At 47.8% G+C, this 22,811-nt stretch overlaps 1 protein-coding gene across 8 annotated transcripts in view; it reads left to right on the forward strand.

Annotated features, from left to right (window-relative positions):
- The window catches only part of TMEM150C (transmembrane protein 150C), a 576,836-nt gene that overhangs the window by 370,719 nt on the left and 183,306 nt on the right, over nt 1–22,811 (forward strand). The window lies entirely within an intron of this gene.

Here is a 22,811-nt window from a genome sequence, read left to right on the forward strand (position 1 = left end):
CGACACTATCAGCCACAAGGTACTACTAAAACGACTACTGGATATTGGAGAAATTGAATCGCCCTACACTGTATTGTCTTGGTCTGACCAAGAGGTCACATCCCAGCAAGTTGACATAAAATGAGCCCCAAGTGTCCAGTTTCTCTTCAACACCTATTTGGCCCCACTACTGGAACGTATTATTTACAGCACAGGCCTTCCATGCCTCAACCTTGCACATGACCTGCAACTTTGCAAGCTCACACATTACTACAAAGAACACACCAGCCCTCATTACATGCCTTGCCCGTGTGGACTTCTGGATGACTACAAATGGACTTAAACACTGCCCAACTAAAGCAGAGCTTAGGATCTGCGGCACAGCTTTACCTTGACTCAACACCAAGCCCATGGCCTGCCTTCAGCCCACCACAACTGTCCGAATCCTCAGAATTGTGATAGACCGCGACCTTGCAGCGGCACCAGAGATTAAAGCTATTGTGCGGAGGTGTTTTTTCCAGATGCACACGATCCGAGGCATTATCTCCTGTCTGCCCCTCACCCACAGGCCCATGCAGGTTATCGTATGTGTACACGCATGAGTAGTCTACGACAAGCAGCTCTACCGTGGACGTCTGGAATACCTACTTGGCAGGCTACAAAGAGTTCAAGATGCAGGAGCCAGACTAGACGGCACGTGAGACTGAAAAGATTTGAACACATTAACCCAGCTCCCTGCACACTCAACTGCCTCTCAGTCCAGTGGAGGATTCAATTAAAAGGCTTCTACAGATTAGTCACTCTGTGGGTGCTGATTCTACTGAGCTATCCAGCACGTAAAAACAGCATATGTTTCACTGTCTGTTCTGCAAAGAAAGTTTAACCTTGAACAGGTCCCAGCACAGCTTCCAACGTTCCTTGCCTCCTGTTCAGTGATTACTGATCAGGTGTACTGATTAGAATTTTGAATAGTTTATTTTGTCATTCTGGTGTCAATTTGTTCTGCTTATGAGAAAGCAATTAGTCAATAATGTATTAGTGCTTGATACTTGGAAAGTTGCGATCATGCAACAGTATTCATTTCATTTTATAAAGCAAACATGAATGTTATGTAGGATACCTAAACCTATTTCTGCTCACTCCACAGATTTCACTGTTCGCATGTTATCAGAGCTGAAGGGACCCAGTTTCTCGGGGATACACGTCATCAAGTTGGCTCAGACAACAAGCCACTCATAAAAATCGGAAATCAGTGGGGGAAAAACACATTTTTAAAAAGAGTTTAAGTTACAACCTATACAAAGGTTGATTCCTCGAAGGTTGAGAATATGCCAACGTTAAGGTGGAAACACTCCATGCAAAGTATTTTCCTAATACAAATGTATTCTCTCGCACTGCAAATGCATCCTTAACGCTAAATCACTCTCTTCCCAACGTTCACCTTACGCTGTTTGTGCGCACGCTGTGGTTGGAATCTTAGGAAATACGGTGTAGTGTGAGCTCAAGTTCAATTTGTAGCGTGGTGGACATTGTTTGTATTAGGGAATTTTGGACCGAGTGATTGCACCTTACGTTGGCATTCCCAATCTTTGCAGACTTCAACCTTTTATACGCGGTTGCCTTTACTCTTTTTGAAAGCCTGTTTTCCCATTGCAATATTCTACTGCCTCGAGAGCAGCAGTATGGTTAGCATCACGTGACGCTTTCCATAAGAACACTTTTTCCTCTGTAACCTTTGACCTTGTATGTGAAAGTTCACCGAGCTTAGTGGGTAACTGGTCTGTACACATCAGAACACTCATGCTAGATTTGGTGAATGGATGTTATGGTGTAAAAAAAGAATGTTGACGAATATCTGCTTTTTGTATGGGTTTTCCAAAGATCCCCCAAAACAGCCCTAATATGGGCAGCTGACTAATGCGCAATGAAACATACACCGCAATCAACATCAACACACGCAGAATAAACGTATGCACCCACAATGCATGCAGAATGTAATAGAGCACAATAGACACACGCACTAGAGCGGGGAATGTGTGCCAGCACTGTCAGCTGGTGACGAGCTGGCGTGTAGAGCACGAGAAGGCTGGGGCACGAGAGAATGGAGCGGACCTGGTAAGACTAGACAAGAGAGAAACCGATTAGTAATCAGAGCACTATATTCCTTGGTGTAGTATTAGTGAGCAGGGCATCCTGTACCAGGACCCACATTAGTAAGTGGAGGACTATAGCCCTGGGTGTGAGGCTAGTCAGCAGGACACTAACTGTAGAAGTCGGGGCATTCTATCCCTGGGGCCAATACAATGAGAATGGCACGATTTCCTTGGGAGTAGTAGTCGTGAGCAGGGCACATTATCCCTGTGCGAGAATTAATGAGCAGGGCACTATATCTCTGGAGCCAACACATTGGGCATGGCAATATATCTCGAAGGAAGCTAGAGGAAGTGGCATCTGGAGAATTGTTGGAGGCGGTAGGAGGAGAGTTGGCGGAGAATGCTGAACAAGTATTGAAGGAAGAGATGAGTGAAGACAGAAGGAAGGATACCCAGTCAAGAAGGAGTTTAAGAAAGAGATTGGAGAAGACCAGTAGGGATGTAAAGTCGAGGAGGAGATTGAGGAGGAGGCTGGGAATATCAAGGAGGGGGTGATGAAGGAGCAGAAGACAGTTTGGAGACTTACAGATCAGGATGAATCATTATTAGATTGCAAGGTTGGTGAAGAGAAAGAGGAGGGGGTAAAACTTAAGGAGGTGGATGCTGTATATTTGAAGAGGTGCTGGTGCAACATCAGAAGGAGGAAGGTGAGAATAAAAAAGCTTGAAGAGGGGGTTAGAGAAAACCCAGGGGAGGACGTTAAGGAGGGGGCAAGGATCCCAGGAGCGAGAGGGTGTGGTACAGAGCAGAAGGGAGTAGCGCAGAAAGAGGAGGAGGTTGTGTGAGAGGAATTGCTCTCAAAGGAAGGGGCGTGAGGTGGCACACCAAAGAGAATGGTAAGGGAAGGAGAGGAGGATTACCGCCAGAGGAGTGTAAGGAGCTTGACAATGGAGATGGTGGATAGAGGAGGGATCGCGGACAGCCGAGGCAGGGTTAGGGAAGAGGCCCTGATCTGAATGGGTGGCTCCCAGGTGGGAGGAGGTACAAGCAGGTGTTCTATGGCAAGATCATCAGGACCATTCTAGATGATAGTTGTGGGCCTGCTAACCACTCCCTCCACTCTGCTGGACCAAAGACCTTGCTCCCGGCCACTGAGTAAGACCACAATGATGGAGAAAGGACGGGAAGGGTCCATCCTTCCCTCAACATACGTTCCTGCCCCAGAACTGGGTAGTAACCCAAACAATTGTGTTTGCAGCAGGGAAGGCCTTAGCAAGGGATTGTGGACCTCCCAATGGAATCCACCCCTAGAGACTTTAGTGTGGCAAAGACTGGAGGAAAATCCTGGAGTCAAGGTATTCTGCCCCTGAAGTGTTCAAACTTTTAACGTGTGAACCCTAATATTTTGTGTTTTAGTTTTACCCTGAGCATAAGGGCATTTTTAGTTTTACTGCTTTAAGAAAGTCCTTTAATTATAACTCGGTGTCACATCTTTCTGGTGGTCCTGGTGGCTGTCCTGACACTACTCATACCACCTGCCCCTGGTTGAAAAGGGGAATAGATACATGTTAGCTTAATTACCTGTTCTAGAGACAAGGAAGTTATTTACTAAAGCACTGGATTGGTAAGAACTGGTGGAAAAAGTGGTAGTAGTAATTACTACCACCTTTCCTATCAATTTTACGTATCTAGGGAATTTGATGGATGGCTAAAGCGGAGGAGAATTTGCACGTCCTTTCGCCTTCCAAACCCACCGTGGCAATTTGACCGCATCGCCACCAGCATCAGTTTTTCATGATGGCGGTAATGCAATAGAGGCAATAGATTCCTGTAGCTACCACCTGGTAAAAGCATGCAGATGTCATAGTGAATTGCCAGAGGAATTTACACTTTCTCCAGAAACAGAATAAACGCAAATTTGCCTTTGTTTCACTCTTCCATTTTCCACTCCGTTTTGTAGATAACAAATTGCACCCATGGAGGGGAGCTTTTCCACTTGAGCACAGATGGGTTTATAGTCATTCCATCGACAGCCAAAGCATCTAATCCATACCATCGAAAAACAATCATCTAATGCTTTTTCAAAAAAATATATATATATTTAATGGGGCGGTCCTCCATCTCCTCTATTTTTTAACCTTTAAAACCCATTTTTATTAAACGAAACCCTTTACCATCTAAAAAAAATGCATGAGATGCTTTTTTTTCGATGCATTTTTTAGATGGTATGGCTGTAGATGCTTTGGTTGATACCCACAGAAGTTCACATTCCACTCCAGTGCACTTAATAGATTCTCAGAACGAACCCCGAGGTTCCTAGCAGGAAAGGTCCCAGGTTTTCTCAATATAAATCGGATACATAGCAGGTGTCAGCAGTTGGGAACAGCTAGGAGAGCTGCAGCAAACCCATCCCACAACCAAACCCAGGCGCACTGACCCGACCACCAATAATCTGTAGTGTGCTGTCAAGGGTTCCAGTTGGCATCACGCAATGTCTGCTTCTGCCACCCGCTCCCCGTCAATGACCATACGATTGAGTGATTTGAAAGTGTTCTGTATACAGCCACTAGTTTGCAGGAGTAAGAAAAGCATTTACACGTATGCCACACCAAGATGCTAAAGTAGTCTTGGAGATAAGTAACTTCTTTCTATTTCGTATACATCTCAATGTAATGTTTTGGGAAACGAATCTGATAACTATGTATCCAGGACATACAATGTCACATGTTTATATAGTACCTCCTGCTGAATTCCTCCTGTTTCTAAGCTGTTCAATAATAGATTTTGTTTTTTGCCCTATTCACGGCACTCAATTTGTTGACCTTAAAGGAGAAGCGAATTGGCTCTGCCAGGATCCAAACCCAGGGGAAATTTAGTGGAGGGGACATTTCTCCAGGGCGCACACACTGCACAGGCCCTAAAAAACAGAGGTGCATTCGATCCCCTGGAACTTTAGTGCCCTGACTGTTTATATTTTTAGATTGGTGAACAAGGTCAATGGATAAGGCGGGCACTGCTTGTGTTCTAAAAGTTTGTTGATGGGAGTCGATCTATTAATGATTGACTGCACAGGAAGCATTATAAAATTTTAACTTTGAATAGAAATACACTTGAAGTAGTATTTACTACAAAAATAGGCGTCTCCAAGCTCAGTGGATGTGCCACTGAGCTGTTCTCTCCTGTTACATTTTTAGATTGGGCCATTAGGTGGCAGAGCCACCTATAAGCCAAAACTATTGTATTAGAGTACAGGTAGGGAGAAATAGCATAGGAGGAGGGGCACAAAGCTTGAAGGTGTTTGGTTATTTTCCCACCCATTGACTACCCACGGCAATGCTAATCCCTATGGCCATTCCCTCCCAGGTCCTGCCCCTCCCCTACAAAACACCTCCTTATGGGAACTCTTTGAGCTTGCTTTAATCGTGATTTACCATTTAACTCTGCACTAAAGTGCCTGCCAGTGTTTCTTATAAGTAGTCTTCTGAGAGGGCCTCATTACAAGGTTGGCGGTCCAGAAATAAAGATACCAGTAGCAACATACCGGCACCCTTTCCAGACTGACAAACTACGAGTCTGCCGGTAGGGGCATGGTACTCCCGGCAATCCTGACCTGTTGGGAATTCGGGCCCCTACTGGCAGGCTTTTGACTGAAGCATTGCCACTGTTACTAACAGTGCCAGTGCTTCAGGTTTCTCATTCCCATGGAGTGGGAATGGGAAATAACCGTACCGCCTCCTCCTCTGATATCCGGGTAGCACTGGGATGTCAGGCAGCGGTAACAGTGTTACGGAGTTTGCAGTAACCCACCGGCTACTGGTGGGTTTTACCCCCAACCTCATAATGATGGCCAATTACTTAATTGGAGTTGTAAACGCTACTGGTGTAATAAAGATGTCTAAACCATGTCTGCCTTCAGCCACTCGATTTATAAGTAGTATGCTTGCCCTTCACTGAAGTCCTGTTAAAAACAAGCATTGGCAAAGCCAACAGTTTGGACTTGTGTACAAGCATTAGGCATTTGCAAGGCACTGCTATTAGAGGCCTATGTACTCGCACATGTTAACATCAATGGCCAGTTAATACCACTACGGCAGTGCCTGGCAAGTGCTACACAAAAGTCCAAACTGTTGGAATTGTCAATGTTTGTTCAGCGATGGCTCCCCAGCCAAAAGTGGAGCCCAGAATAATCGTCAGATCTGCTCCCAAATACACTAAGGTTTGAAGGAAATGGCAACATGTGTATATCGCATTCTTTTATAGGCCATGTTTCGAGCCAGCCCATGCCAGTTTCCCTCTAAATCTTTTTACAAGACAGGAGCAAACCCTGGGGGCATTTTCCCCAAAGTCGATATTGCAAGGAGGCTTCATTATCACTAAAATTTTCGTGCAAAACTGTCCCCACCATGCAACCATCATCATTTCTGAAATATGGTTGGGGAAAAAAACATGTTCAACCTATCAGTTACAAGTTTGACCCATTTCTTTTCCACTCTGTGTCAGGAACAGTGTAAATGCCTCCTGCAATTGTAGATTGTATGTCATTTAGAGTATGACTCATAACAGTATAATTTATATCTTTAACAAATGACACTTGATGCTGTTTGGCACTCCTACTTTTGCTTGATAGTTCTTTCCCACACCAATTTCGCGAAAGCGACATTGTAACCTGTTCCCTCATCAGAAATAGTCTACTTCGGGGGCGTGGCCAGCGGCGCAGCAATTCAGACGTAGGTCCCCAGTGCTCCCGGGTCGCACTGTAAATCCTGAGGACATCTGTACTGCAGATCCCCATGGTTTGGTGCTGAAACGGTGGGCTTGGAAGTCGAGGCATTGGTGACTTATTTGCAGCCCCTGGGGAGGTGGGAGCGGTGAAGAAACGGCGTAACGGCCCGCTGGATGAGTGTTGGCCCTCGACGTATCAAAGATGGCAGCCGGAGTACTCTGAGGTGCTCACCGAGGCTGCAGGGACCCGGCACAGTGAAGGCGAGAGGCGGGCAAGTGGAGGACACCCGCCTCAGGGGGAAGAGAGAAGGCGGTCCGGCTGCAGGAGGTACCGACAGCTGTGGGACTGGCAGCGATCCACTAGCCGAGTGGTGGTGGAGGCGGTCTACGGTGAGCCCTCGGGGAGGAGCGCAGCAGGAGCCGGGAGGAAGCCTGACCGGTGTGCAGCTCTGGAGCATCCAGGACCAGCGAGAAGAGTCCTGGACGCGAATGCGGACGAAGTCCGAGACGGGAGCATGACTCGGGAGAGGAGGATCGACTCCGCGACAGAGGACGAAAACCCCATCGGTGCAGAGGTGGCACACAGTCAGCCGCCTTGGGAATGGCAGGGCAGAGTTCTGCTGAGGTCTGGGAAGGCTGCGCCGGGAGGAGATGGCGAGTGGTGAAGAGCCCTGGGTGCTCCAGCCCTGAGGCCAGGAGGAGAGCCCGGGGAGCAGGTGGAGGACTGCGCATTGAGGAGACTTCATACAGAGGTCAGAGTAGTCATGCCCCTGGGGGTCTGGTGGTGGTGAACTGGGGGAGAGAGGGAAGGCCACCACATTAGGGGAGGTCTCGCTGGAAGGGGCGAGGACCCCCGGGACCCCATGATAGCACCGACTATGGCCAAATAGAGTGGGCTAATTAAGGAGATAAGCGGTGGCGGCCGGGGCAGCACGGACAAGGTGAGGGTCAGACCGCCCGGTAGGCAAGGCTAGGACGGCGAAAAAGGACCAGCTACCCCATAGCAGGGGTGGACCCTGAGAGAGGGCCGGCTAGTGGGACTGAGGAAGTCAGGGGGCCCTTACTGCCGGAGAGGACACAAATGATAGCCTCCCTACACTACTGCACCTCGTCAAGGTTAGACACCAGCAGGGACAATAAGTGAGACCGGATTTGGAGGTGCTGATTGTGGGCACTCTTGGGGACTCAGGCGGTGGTGAATTTGAACCTAGAGGGTGGATCCTCTACACCCAGTTCATTATGGGAAAGAATCAGCAACGGATGGACAAATACACATAGGCAAAGGACAGGCTGCCTAAGCAAGATGGTCTGGAGCGGCAGACGGGAGAAAGATCTACTGGTGGCGAGGAAGGGGCAGCGACTCTGGACTCATTAATGGCAGCAATACAGGCCTCATGAGCCACTCTCCAGGAGAGTATTATGGAGGTTGGAGTGGATGCCTCCTTGGTGAGGGCGGACCTCCGTAAAGTATGTGAGAGGGTGATGGAGGTTGAACAGAGGGTCTCCACGGTGGAGGATTAGGTCCAGAAATTCAAAAACCAGGTGGCGGGCCTGGTGGGGGCGACCCGGATGCAGGAAGTGAGAGCTGAAGATGCAGAGGGGCGCTCCAGGCGGTGTAACATCCGCCTGGTCGGAGTTCCGGAAAGAGAAGAAGGTCCCAGTACAGAATTGTTCGTGGACAATCTGATCCTCCGGGTGTTGGGCATTAAGGGGCTGTCCAAGCTCTTCACAGTGGAGAGGGCCCATAGGGTGCCGGGACGACCTCCACCTCTGGGCGCTCCGCCGAGGGTAATAGTGGCTAAAATCATGAACTTTTGAGATCGAGATGCCATTCTACAGGCTGCGTGGAGGGAGGGCAGCTACAAAGTTGGACAAGCAAGGCTGCAGATTTTCCCGGACTTTACATTGGAAGTGCAGCGGCAAAGGAGGTCGTATGACGCAGTGAGGGGGCGACTCCGGGAACTTAACTTAAAATATATGATGTTTTTTCCGGCGAGGCTGAAGGTGATATCGGGAGGTCAGTCATGGTTCTTTACATCCCCGGGGGAGGTATGGGACTGGCTGGATAGGAGGTTGCAAGGGCCGGAACCCCAGGCGGGGGGGGGGAGGTATGGGACTGGCTGGATAGGAGGTTGCAGGGGCCGGAACCCCAGACGGGGGGTCTAAGGACGGGCGGCAACAGGAGGCGGGGCAACCGGAGGCGTGGGATTGAGGGAGGAGGTGAAGAGTTGAGGGGTAGGGGAGGGACTTCCAGGTATGAGTCACCTAGGGGCTGAGGTGGGTAAAAAGGGGCAGGGGATTTTTGGTACTGGAGGTGTGAGGCCGGGAGGGTGAGAATCCCCCAGATCATATGACACTATTGGCTACTACCCACATAAGAGGGGGTGAGGACGGGGTAGGCGAGTCAAGGGATCTACAACAAGGGAGAGGAATGGTGAAGAGTGTCGGTTCCGAAGGGGGACCTGATGATCCACGGCAGTTGAAGGGTTCGGGGGGAGTTGGGGAAAGGGAGCGGAGCGTGGAGGGGGGGGGAATGTTGGGAGGGGAGGGCTTAGAATTAGCACACCAAGTTGGGGATAGGTGTGAGAGGGAGGGAGTTTGGATTCCGGGAGGGAGGCAAGGTCCGGCATGGCGATGATTGGAGATGAGGGGGCGATAGGAGAGGCACAGGGCACAGGCATTCGTGGGGTTGGGAGAGAAGAGGGGATAACTTGAGTGAGGTTCCAGGGTCTCAGATGGGTAGGTTAGGAGGTCTGAGAATCGGGACGTGGAATGTCCGGGGACTGGGAAGTTATCAGAAAACGCGAAGAGTGGGGGAGTTTCTGAAAAGGCAGGGGATGCAGGTGGCCCTGATACAAGAGACACACGCAGGGGCAGAAATACTAGGGAAACTGGGGAAAATGTGGGGAGGGCAAGTACTTGGCACGACATACTCAAGCCAGGCGAGAGGTGTGCTGATTTGGGTGGCGAAGCAGATACCATTGACGGTGACGGCGGTGGTAAAGGGCGAGGCCGGCAGGACGGTACTGGCGCAATGCTTATGGGAGGGAAGGGCGGTCACTATGGTTAATTCGTATGCGCCAAACGTGGATGATGGGGATTATTTCCCCTCAGTACTTCGTATGATGGGGGCATATAGGAGGGACATGGCCATTTGGGTAGGGGACTTTGTCACCTGGTGGAGAGGTTAGATGGGCTGGGCAGCAGAGGGGTGCCCAAGAAGTATATGCCGGAGTCTCTCCGCAGGATAATGAAGGAATTAGATCTGGTGGAGGGAGCAACATGGAGAGGAAAGGGGCTATTCATATTACTCGGGTGTGCACAGTTCTTATTCTCGCCTGGACTATATTATAACGGGAAGGGAACATTGCCAGTATTTTGGGCAAGTAGTGTACTTGGGGCACACTCTGTCGGATCACTCCCCCCTTGTGGCCATGCTATTTGGAACTGAGGAGTGGTCTTCACGGCGGCTGTGGCGTCTCCATAGGGAGGCGCTGAAAGATGGAGCGTTTGTGAGTCTCACCAGGAAACTGTGGAGGAGCTGTCGCACTTCGATAGCAGCAGACGGGATGTTAGATTACATGGAGAAAGGGACAAGGCGGGCAAACTGCTGGCTTGGTTGATTAGTAGGGAGCAGCCGAATCGGGTGGGAACCCAGGTCAGGTTAAATACGGGGGGGACGGTGAAGACTCAGAAAGGGATTAACGATGCTTTTGTGGCATTCTATAAGGAGTTATACACGAGTGAGGGTGGGTATGTAGAGGCTGATGTGGAGGACCTCTTGGAAAGGTTGCAACTTCCGAGGTTAGGAGAAGATGTGCGGGAGGAATTGGAGGCTCCAATAGAGGAGGGGGACATTAGTTGGGCAATCCGCACAATGCGGAGAGGTACAGGGCCAGGAAGTGATGGACTCCCGGTGGAGTTTTTCTCAGAGTTCGCTGATCTCCTGGTGCCACACCTTGTGAAGGTATATGAAGAGGCTTTTCAAAATGGGTGTCTCCCGGAGTCAATGAGAGAGGCAGTGATCACAGTTATTTTAAAGGAGGAGAAAGATCCAAGGGATTACGCAGCGTTCCGACCGATTTCTCTGTTGAATGTTCATGGAAAAGTCCTAGGGAAGATTCTCGCTGCCAGATTGGCAAGAGTGGAACCGAACCTGGTTCAACCGGACCAATGCGTTGTTTATTGGGGGAAGGAGCACGTCTGGAAACATCTCTCGTTTACATCACGTTGTAGACTCTGTGAAGTCGCAGAGAAGGGACATGGCAATAGCGTCATTTGACGCCATGAATGCTTTTGATTCTTTGGAGTGGAGGTGGCTGTTCGGGTACTGCAGGATTTTGGGTTTGGGGAGAATATTTGTAGGTGGTTAGCCTTTCTATATGAGAAGCCTTTGGCGATGGTGAGGACTAATAACTGGGTGTCAGGGACATGGGAGTTGGGAAGGGGGATGCCGCAGGGGTGTGCAGCGTCCCCAATCTTGTTCGCCTTGACCCTGGAACCGTAAGCAGCGTGTTTGCGACAGGAAATGGAGGAGGCCGGTATTGAGGTGGGAGGGCGGAAACATGTCGTATTCCTTTACGCGGATGACTTGTTGTTGTATGTGGTGGATCCTAAGGTATATCTCCCGGAACAGTTGCAAATATTGCAAAATTTCCGATATATGTCGGGCTTCCGTATCAATCCTGGGAAATCAATGTTATTCCCATTAGGAGGGTTACGGGATTGTCCATTAGAGGAGTTGCCAGAGTTGGGGTTAAAATGGGACACGGAGTCGTTCCAATATTTGGGGGTACGTATTTTTCATGAGATGGAGGAGACATTTGTGCATAACACTGGGAGGGCATTGTCTAGAATAGGAGACTCGATTCAGTTCTGGAAGGTTTTACCTCTTTCCCTGATGGGTAGGGTGGCGCTATGTAAAATGGTTATCTTGCCGAGGCTGCTTTACTTTTTCCCCAATATACCATATGTTGCAAAAAGAGTCTTTTTCAAAATGTTGGATGTAAAATTAGGGAACTTCTGTGGGACACGAGGAGGAGGAGGGTGTCTTTGGAGGTACTACGAAGGCCCAGGGAAGAGGGAGGTCTCGATCTCCCAAAATATGAATGATCTTTTGTGGCAGCACAATTGCATTCGTTATTGGTGTGGGAACAACCAGGGGGGAAGGTTCTAGAAGGATTGGTAGGGGCCTTACCGCCCAATTGCTGGCCAGCTGAACTACTCTGGTGCCCACTGGGTGATAAAGGTAGAACGGTAGTGTTTGAGGTCGGTGAGGGAGACGTGGAGGAAGTATGCTGGTGGTAGGGGAGTGACAGGCCAATATGAGGGTAGTCTCCCGTGGGGTGCGGGTGAGAAGCTCCGCCAGGCAATTGGGAGGGTGGGAATCCAGAGACTTAAGGAGAAGGGGTGTGACACGGTGGGTGATTTATTGGAAGGTGGGAAACTATTATCCTGTCGGGAATGGTGCCAGAAGTTTGACCTACCACAAGGGCTTTTCTTGGCATACGGGGCGGTGGTGGGTAGATTAGCGGAGCTATGGCCAGGAATCCCAGAGGAACCGGCGGCATGCCCGGTGCTTCGTGAACTGCTAGACCACATGTGGGGAAGGGCGCGTATTTTGCGAATTTACAAAGCCCTGTGGGAGGGGGTGGTGAGGGGGGAACTGAAGGTTAAGGAGAAATGGGAAGTGGACATGGGTAGCCAAATATCGGGGAAGGAATGGTCGCAGGTCTGGGAATTGGTCCGGAAGACCTCCAGGAACGCTTGTCTCCAACTGGTCCAATTCAATATTTTACATAGGACATATGTGACCCCAGTGATCCACCGTGCAATGAATAGGGAAGGCTCGGACGAGTGCCCTAGATGTGGTGAGGCGAAGGCAGGATTTTGGCAAATGACATGGGAATGTGGTCCAATACGAGAATACTGGGACGAGGTTCTCCGGGGAGTGAATGGGTTACTGGGGACTGAATGGGAACGGAGTCCAGAAATTTGCTTATGGGGGAAGCTTCCAGGGGGGAAAAAGACACAAGGTACGGAACAGGAAGGGCTGATTTCTACTTGGGTTGGCGAAGCGCCGAATGGCGATAGCGTGGTAATGTCCACAAGGCCCAGTGGTCAGTCAGTGGCGAAAAGATGTGCGGAGATGGGGGTTGGCGGAACTAACAGTCCTGCAAGGAGCGGACCCTGACGTGGAGGGGGAGGAGGTAACGATCTCTTGGACCCAGTCGTTAAATGATTTATCGAGGGATAATGACCTACGACCACCGTGAAGTAATACGGGTGTGGATGGGAGGGAGGTAAGGATGGAGGTGGTGGATATAACTCTGGGGATTGACAATGGCTTCACTTAACCCTTAAAGGATTCATGGACTAGGAGAAGCGCTGGCTGTAACCGCTGGAGAGAAGGATGCCTGCTGGACAGAACCGGACTTTGGAAAAGGGGGGGAGGGAGAAGGGTGAAGTTGGGGTTCTTCTGATGTCAATATTAAAGTTTAAATGTGCTGGGGGAAGAGGTGGAGGGTGGTGGGGGTGTGGGGGAGGGCGGGGGAGCTGGAGTTGTGGGGTGTTGTTACAAATGCTAATAAAGAGTAAAAAAAAAAAAAAAGAAATAGTCTGCTTAAGGTTTTCAAACTTCTGTATAACGCAAATGTATTGAAGGAGCTGCACCATCTTAAAATGGCGACCGACACCTCATACAGAGTCACAAGTGCGTCGAAAGCCACATTATCTGTTCAGCTAACCCAGATTAGCCCATGTAACTGGCCGTTAAAATGGCGTGTCATTTCTTCCAATCATCGCTGGATTGAGAACAATCATCCGTCCAGGACTACGGGTACACCACCATTGAAAAGAAAACCTTTGGGTTCACTAGTTAAGCCTTTGCTGGCAACTATGTACTAGTCACCAAATTAAAAGATATGATTGGAGGATACTTGAAGCATCCTTTTGAGCACTTTTCTTTTTCACCTTCTCGTGAGAACTGCTTGCATGGAGCAAAAAAAAAGGTACCTTTCATTTGTGAAAAGTCTCACTTTGTGCCCAATTTGTTTATTTTGTGCAAATCTTTCCAGTGTTTTTCTCAGTGCATGTGTTCGGTTGAAGCACCTTTTTCTTGATGGGAAAATGAGTGTGATAGACTTAAAATAGGTATTTTGTATGCTTAGTAGCTCTTGAACTCTTTGCCGAATGTTCCCTTACAACGGGCCTCGTTGAGTGTGCCGGTCCGGACACAAGGGTGCTGCTAAACCTACCGGCACCCTTGTTTCCGGACAGCCACACTCTGAGTCTGCCACCCGGGGCAGCTGCGCCTGACAGGTCTGACACTGCTGGGGGCAGAGGCCCCAGTAGGCAGACTGATCACGGAAGCACCGGCACCGCTACTAACGGTGCCGGTGCTTCTGTGAACCCATTCCCCTGGAGTCCTGTGCGACTCCAGGGGAATGGGGACTGACGTTTGGCACCGGGAAGCCAGGTGCCAGTAAAATGTTACGAGTCTGGCGGCAACCCGCAGGAAGCACCAGCAGGGTTACCGCCATACTCGGAATGAGGCCCAATGTCTGGTTTGGATGGGCCAGTGCAATTTTTTGGGAAATGTTATCCAAAGCTATCCAGTGAGTCGAAAGTTATTAGCAATACAATTTTGGAGAAAATAAATGTTACTTTTATCTCAACTGTAAGGTTGCATCCAATGCCCTGTAATTATAGGGCAGAGGGAGAGGTCACTGCCCTGTAGTCAAGGTGAGTGTCTGGATCCATAGGAAATACGAACGTTGTATTACTAATAACGTTTGACTTGTAAGACAATTTGGTGGATATTTTCCAAACAGAAAGTAAGTTTCTCACAGCACACCCACTCCAGACCCCCCGACTGGACATTTTGGGAAAGATTTAAAGATTTGTTAAGAAATGAAAAAGTTATTAAGAAAGCAAAAACGCTGTTTTCGGCCTACTCACATTAATTTTCCCATAGAAAATGTTGTGAAACCGAAGCGCAAAAACTGCTGGACGGAATTGGACCAAATGAGAAACAACTTGGGCACGAAGCGTTTACTCAATTTCCGGGACAGGCTTAGGGTACATCCGGGCAGGAGTTTGAAAAAATATTCGACAGGGAAGGGGTGCCCCCTGCGCTCCAAAAAATAGCTATACAACTCCCATGGTGATTTGCAGCAGAGAGTCTTTTCAGAAATGAAAAAAGCAGCCATTTTCACCCAAAATTCTATTGCTAATAACCTTTGACTTGCTGGATGGATTTGGATGATATTTGCAAATGAAATCGTTTGTCAAGGGCTCCCCACGCTGCAAATCTTGGAAACAAGACGTTCTAAAATAAAAAAGTTATAAAGAAAGCAAAACACCAGTTTTCACCCCATTCGTTTTCCCATAGATGGAAATGCAGTTTTTGAACACCAGAGGATTGATTTGGCACAGGACTTTAAGATGTTAATGAGAGTTTTTACAACGTTATTAACGTGTCATGATTCCTGCCCCTCATGTCTCCAGCCCTCCAAGATGTCAAACTGGAGCCAGGCCACGATCACTTACATGGCCCTCAAGGGCCTCTCCATCCCTCCAAAGACCCACTTGGAGTCAAACTTGGCGCTTGTGGCACCAGACTCACTCACTCCCATAGGATAACATTGGGGATTGGACTTGTAGTGCATTGATGGGGACAAGATGAATGCATCCACATATTTCGGTTCCCAGAACTGCATGTGCAGTCTAGTCTTTTGGGTGTGGTTCAGCCCAGAGACACCTGGGATACCCAGAGACTATTTAAGCCACTCCCAGGCTGAGAAACATGCTTTGCGTTTTCTGCACTTGCAGCGTAACACTCACCGTGTTCGGATCGTTCTGCAGTAGGCCTGCATCTTTCTTCTGCGCTCAGCTCCTGCAAGAACAAGAACACTGTTAGGAACAGCCTTACCTTGCGGCGCTTCTGCCCATCATTCATCGCTCCTTCTGTTCTGCGGGCATCTTCGGCGGTGTCATTCCCATCCCGGCACGCCGCTTCCTAAGGAAAAGGGAAAAGAACAGAAAAAAGGCATTAGTAAGCATTCTGCAAATCTTCGCTAATTTTTAAATACTGTACGAGTTTCAAACGCTTACCTGAATCCCAGCCGCTCTGTGGGAACTCTGTCTCCGGAACTTCTCATCCATCTGCAAGAGGGAAAAGACACTCCATGTTAGCGTGGAAACTTCTAGAGGCGCTGCATACCGCGCTTACTCACCGCATTTGTTCTTCATAACCGGCATCCACGCTGAAAATGTTGCGGCACCTAAAAGACACAGAAAAAGAACTCAGTTCAAAATACGAAAGGGGTGCATCGCGCTCTCACTCACCTTCAGCGCTGCTCATCTCAGCAGCACGCCGCCATCCCCGGACGCCGGCCATCATCTAAGGAAGGAAAGGAAAGAAGTTAGAGAACTGTTCAAAAGACTCATTATACTTGCCTGTCGGTCTCTTGCCAGTGAAGTAACTAGGCAGCAACAAGCCTGCATCAATCAACGCGCCGCTGCGCTGAAAGCAGGACGGAGAGCACACTATCCAAGAAAACAAGGTGAACTGTGGATCAAAGGAAAGGGTTGGACCCCGGGGAAGAAGGGGTTCAAGCACACAGAGACAATAGGGAGTTAAACTCTACCAATCCTGTGTTTCAGGCCCAGTCTCCAGTCGAATAGCCTCCAGGGAAGGGTTCAAGGTCGTAAGAGGTCAGAACAGGCTGAGTGACGTCCCCGTGGATACCAGGTGAGCGTTACACATGTGCATCCGAGTTGAGCGATGCATCCAGCATTGCATAGTTGTCCCGGGAGGATAGCTCAGCGGCAACGTGCACGCCTTGGAAACAAGACGACAAGAAGCAACACAGGTTCGATGCCTGGGTCCGCGCTTAGAAACCTCTGGGTATTAAGCGCGTTATAAATACACAACAAAGAGACATATTGTTAAAGCGCCTCGATGCCCCCGGGCTGTGTGAGCGCTTTAAAAATGCAAATGAATAAAATAAATAAATAGTGCCAAGTGTCTTAACTCTTTCAACCACTGTAATGAGACAGTCGTCTACTTTTGAAACGTGAGTATGCCTGGTTCAGCTTGTCTCTTGCTTGTTTGGTGCAAAAATCATGAGCTCGGTTTTTAAAGTTATTTACCATTCATTCCCTCATAGATGCATATATGAAATTAAGATTAGCCAAGTCTGTACTGTAATCTCCACACAGGTCAATTATCAATTGGAAATCATCGGCATAGTTAGTAAAATGTAGGCCCTTTGTTTCCAGTTGTTCTCATAGGGGCTTTATATATATGTTAAATTGTTTTGAAGAGATGCAAGCCCCTTGGAGAACTCCAAAGTTGATCGGGGCTGGTTCCGAGCATGCGCCTCCCCAGCACCTTTTGGAACTCCTTTCACTCGGAAAGGAATTTATCCATTTGATGGTATGGTTAGAACAATTCCCAGTGGTTGCCAGTGTTCCAAGTAGGCGTGAGTGGTCTAACAGATCGAAAGCGGCTGAAAGATCCAATAGGATCAACAACCCTCTTTTCCTCTCATCCAGCCTTTCCAACATTTGGGTTTGTAAGTCGAGCAGCGCACTTTCTGTTCCGTGATGGCTCCTAAAACCCGACCGTTTTGGGTGGAGTGCCGCTGATGTCTCAAGATGGGTCTGTAATTGTGACGCAGCAACTCTATCTAGGAATTCAATAAAAAAGGTGTGTTTGTAATTGGTCATACATTTGCTGAGTCCTTAGGGTCGAGTCCAGGTTTCTTTACAAGGAGGGTTACTGCCACTTCCTTGATGGCGGTTGGCACTTTTCTATATGCAAAGGAGGCATTGACGGATTTTGTAAGAAAGGGGGCGCAGATTGTACTATTAGTTAAGATAATCTTGGTAGGCATAAGGTCTCCCGGACAGGATGTGGGCCTTAAATTGGATAGTGTTGTTTCCATTTCTCTAATAGAGATGGCTCTAAAGGAGAAGTCTGGAGATGCATTTCCCTTTCTTGGGTTGTTCTCAGGGTTCTGCCCAGGAGCAGAGCGTTGTTTTGCCAGTTTTGAATCTTACTGCGTTCTGTCAATACTTTAACCTGAAAGGCTGAGAGTGCCAATGGTTTTTCCTAGTTCCTGTATATTTCAAATAGTTTTCTAGTACTGCATTCTCAATTTTCTCATTAAAAAAATGTTTTTAGTGTCTAAGATTTAGATTTTATACATATTTTCCAAACCTTTCCAGTTCTTCCTATTTCTGTTGCCCTGGACACTTCATCTTTCAATTCCTCAGAGAGGCCACGCTGATGAAGCATCATGCAAGCTTCGTTTGACCATGTAGCTTGGTTAGCCAAATGGCGAAATTTGGTAGTATAGGCCAGGATATCCATCGTGCCTTGGTGGAAATCCAAAAGATGTTCTTATACGGTATAGGCTAGGTCTGGTCTGTCAAACATCTTGAAGGCAGGTAGGAAAGTATCCAAAGTGTTCAATACAGGGTCATCATTGACCACAAGATGGGTTGCCCAAGCTAACACGCATCGGGTAGGTGGGTTACCAGGAAACCAACTTTGGCCCTATCCGTCTGGAATGATGCTGGGCGAAAAGTGAAGTGAACTGTACAAGCGTCCAAAAACTCTTTGCACCTTTTAGGGTACCCATTAAACTTGTCCACTATAGGAGCTGTAATGGAGGGAACCGGGACACTGCGTCCCTTAACTGATGAGCCTGCCCCAAGACCAAGTACTTGTCTTTCAATGTCTGTACTCCCACTGAAAAGTTCTGTACCACTGCCACTAATTCCTGGAGTTGAGCCATGTTAGGCTTAGTCAGTGGGTGTTGCAAGCTTTTAGACTTTAGTTTACCTGACTCTTTGACATCAGATTTTCTGTGATGAAGATAAGGTCTCTCCTCTCCCGATGGCAGGGCTGTCTTGGTAGTAAAAGGTCGGCCTGGCAAAAGGGAAGGAAAAAGCCTGAGGAAAAATCTCCCACAGGAGTAGAAATTGGTGCAGGATTGAGGTCCCGAGTAGATGAGAAGTCCAGAGCAAACAACAGATAGGCGGTTCCAACGAAGGCCAAGAGCCAATAGCCCATGAAAAGGTACGTAGAAAACAAGGCAGAAGCCGAACAAGGATGGCCAGAGCACCGATAAGTAAGGAAAGGAACTAGCAGGCTAGGAAGGCAAGGAATAAGGTATTCAAGAAGAGATCAAGGCGAGCAAGGAGGGAACTAGAGCGGTATAAAGGAAAGGAACAGAGCGGATTACAACAGAAGAGAGCGTTAAAAGCAACAAAGTTGCAACGTGATGTGTTGTGTCTCTGGTTGTTTTAGATGGCCTAGCATGAGATAGCTCCTCCCCCATCCGTAATGCTGCATGAGGGATGCCACGTTCTGGCTTGGTTGGCAATTCCGTTATGTTGGTTGGCAATATGCGGATAGCACCATGTCGTGGTTGGCAAAAGCATACACTAGATGAAATGCCATGTTGTGCTTGGAGCATTGAATGCCAACGATCATACAAGGACCAGGAATGGTGGGAGGTTCTAACAGATAGTCCTTTGTACAATTCTTTAGAAGTATCTTTACTTCGACCCAAGGATTTGCAAACAATAGAGTTAAGGCTTTATCAACTCTTTTTCTTAGTGCTGGCACTTGTCAGAAATTTTTATATCTTGTCCGAACTTTGAATATCTTGACTATTGTGGAGATTGCTTCCTGACAGTCCTTGGGTCCTTTTGTTATCTTTCACATGTGTTGGTTTTACCACTTTGACAAGGGAATTCATTCCTGAGGCACTCTTGATATTTATGGGTTTTCGTGTCACCACTGTGACAAGGGAGATCACTCCTGAGGAATACTTGACTCTTGGTCCTCTGAGTATCACTACTGCGACGAGGGAGATCATTCCTGAAGACTTATTAACTCTTTGGGCTCCCTTGACCACAGATGGCTTTCTCGCAACTCCTGTTTCCTGTATCATCACTGTGGAGTGCTACTGGTTCGTCCCAGGGTCTCAGGTCGCTTTTGGTTCTGCACGCATTCAAAGCGTACTCCTGTTTTTCTACTCTTTGGTCTGTGCGACTCCTCAGAGCCATTGCAGCAGTGGTCTCAACGTGTTTTCGGGACGTCACAGTCCACCTCAGAGTGGCCACACCACCACTGGATGCTTCCTTCTTCTGCAAGAGGTCGGGTTTACTTCAGCTTGTAGAGGAGCAGGTGGACATGTCCTCACTAGCTCCTGCCCCCTAAGCTCCGTCATCCTGGAATAGCAGTAGAAGAGCCCTGTGTGGGACACCTGGTATTATCCCAATACCACATTGAGTGTATGAAAGACGATATACACTCAGACGACCATATTGAATTTACCCTCGTACTGAAAGGATGGGAGGATGTTGGCACACACCATTGGACTTCATAGAGCTGTAAATGAAATCTGACAAGGGCAGAGTGACGTCATGAAGAAAAGATACTGAGACCTACTAAAACGATATTGAAATACTTACAGAATAAAGATGTAACTGAAGTAACAAGAGAGACATGTAATCGAATATGAAGAAATCACATATGCCTGGAAGATAAAGTAACCTGCTGACTAATAAGTGTATATACACGGAAATGCAAGGTAGATGAGTTACATAGAAGCTTGCAGCAGAAGAAAACATAACGTGGTTAAGGCGGCCATGATGGAAAGGTGGATGCTGGACTCGTATTGAAACCAATCAAGTTACCTCTGAGGCAGACCAGGGCTGCAGAGTCAGGAGACGCTGGAAAAACAGCTTTGTGTGAGGAATAAAGGGGAGTCTATTGGCCTGGGATCAAGAATGCTGCTTCAAGGAATAATTGCAAGGTACAAGGGTAGTCAAAAGGATAAACCATGTACGTAAGACACATTTCTCTCAGATTAAGTAAAAAGGAAAACATCTGCAAGAGCCAATTATTGGACAATTAAAGATGTAAAAAGCCTATGTAAGGTGGAGTGAGCAAGTCTCTGGAGGCCGAGCGGAGTAATGACACCCAGCACAATTGAATTAAATAGAAGGTCCAAATGGACAAATTTGTGGTCTGTGATTCAGAAGTCATAAGCAAGGGCTTTACATTAAGTTCCAGATGAAGATAATGTTGTACCTACACTCTCTTAAAAATCCCAGAATAGAGATCAGGCTGGAAGGTCTACTACAAAGGATAAGCCTTGGCTTTCGGCTGGACCGATGAGAGGTGATGGACTAATTGGGAAAGTGGGGAGTAGTCTGCTGTTACTCTCAGCACTTGGGTTCCATTTTACTTATGTGCTGCTAACGAGCCGAAAGTCAAAGGTTGGGAAACCATGCCAACCAATCAGAAGGTCTATGTAGCAACACGCTATACAGTGTTGCATAGGCCAATCCGCTGCCATGTATTCTGCTATAATCTGTATTATAATGGTTTAGAGGTGGTTAAAGGCGTGCCCACCAGATAAGGGGCATACAGTAATCTTGTTAATACTTACATGATATATAGGTATATATGTTCCCTTAACCAATCCCTCCCTTCAATAGGTTTTACGGTTTGCCACGTAGGATGATGTCATAACTGATGCATATCGCTGTATAAAACCTTTGTATAATCAAATTTGGGTGTGAGTGTGTGGACTACAGTTTGTTGTTCACCAGATTGCCCTACTTTATTTTATGTTGATAAGTAGAATGTTGCCATATTCCTTTAGTCTGTCCAGTTATTTGGGTCTGAGATCATTATTGATAATTTCCTCTAGAACACGAGACGCTACACGGTGCTAGAGCACAAGCTTGCGTGATTCCTGTCGGCTTCTTCTTCCGAGACCGACTGTCTCTCGACACTTTGGAGAGCGCGGGTTTGAATCTCCCGGGCTCTGCAGCTTCTCTCTACTCGTCCTGCTCCCGAACACCTCTTGTCCTTCTACAGTCTTTACTTTAAAATGATGGCCTCACCGCAGCGTAGCGTCACTGTTTATTGTCACTGTCTCGGACATTATCTTCACGCCTCCTGGTGGCCACCTCATAACAGTACTTTGGTACTCCCTTCTACTGTTGTTCTGTATGTTTCTTTGGTTCTTCCTCGTCTCAGTCCTATCTGGATTTACAGGTGAGATAGAGACTTCACAATAACACACAGTAGTAGTTTCAGAATGGGACGGAGGATTCAATAGGGCCATGGTTTCTGGGCACAAAAGGTTAGGGAGGTCTTTCACAGGACGAGAGTCCTTATCCCCATGAGGGGAGTCTCTACTTATGGCCTCCTGTTTTTTACCACCCATAGGGGGACTATTTGGTAGCTGCCTCACCTTCCTAGCCCAATAGGGAAGGGCTCCCTTCTGGGGAGAAGTGACGAGATTCTGTGACTCGTCACACTAGTGGCAAACTGTACGCATGATCTTCCTCTTAATCAAAGAGGCCTAAATAATCCAGTGGCTCCTATTTTCAAGTTGAAATCACCACACAAAATTATAGGAGTACAAATACTGGTATTTAGTTTGGTCAGTTGTAACGCGAAGCAGTTTGGGAAAGGTCCCATTGTATTGTTTCCAGGTCTTAGATTACAGTTAAGTAAAATTAAACCAGTATTATTATTAAACATCACAAGCTCAACTAGTTTACGCTAAGCAGTACAGGCATGATTGAAAACTAGACATAGATGCCAATAAACATAGACCACCTGAGCTTCTCCCTCTAGGGTTGGACCTAGCCAAACAAGCAAAAGAGAAGAAATCAACCAGGCTGAAGATGCAAAAGGGCACAACAAAGAATGCTTATCTGCAAAAGAAATACAAGCAAAAACAGCTGGATCAAAAATGTATCTGCCTGTCTCCACACTGCATTGAAAGGACGGGATACAACTGTGTGTGCATTCAAATCAGCAACCTTCACTGATTTACCATGAGTAGTGATTTCAGAAGTTGACAAACTTAGACAAAAAAGCATATAGCTACATAACGTTTGATTAGTCTGGCATGGAAGATGTATTCAACAGCATATTGCGTAACCTGCAAGACTATGATGGCAACATAGGTC

This window comes from Ambystoma mexicanum, chromosome 6p (genome assembly GCF_040938575.1).
Source record: "Ambystoma mexicanum isolate Mex_15411 chromosome 6p, UKY_AmexF1_1, whole genome shotgun sequence".
Classification (NCBI taxonomy): Eukaryota; Metazoa; Chordata; class Amphibia; order Caudata; family Ambystomatidae; genus Ambystoma; species Ambystoma mexicanum.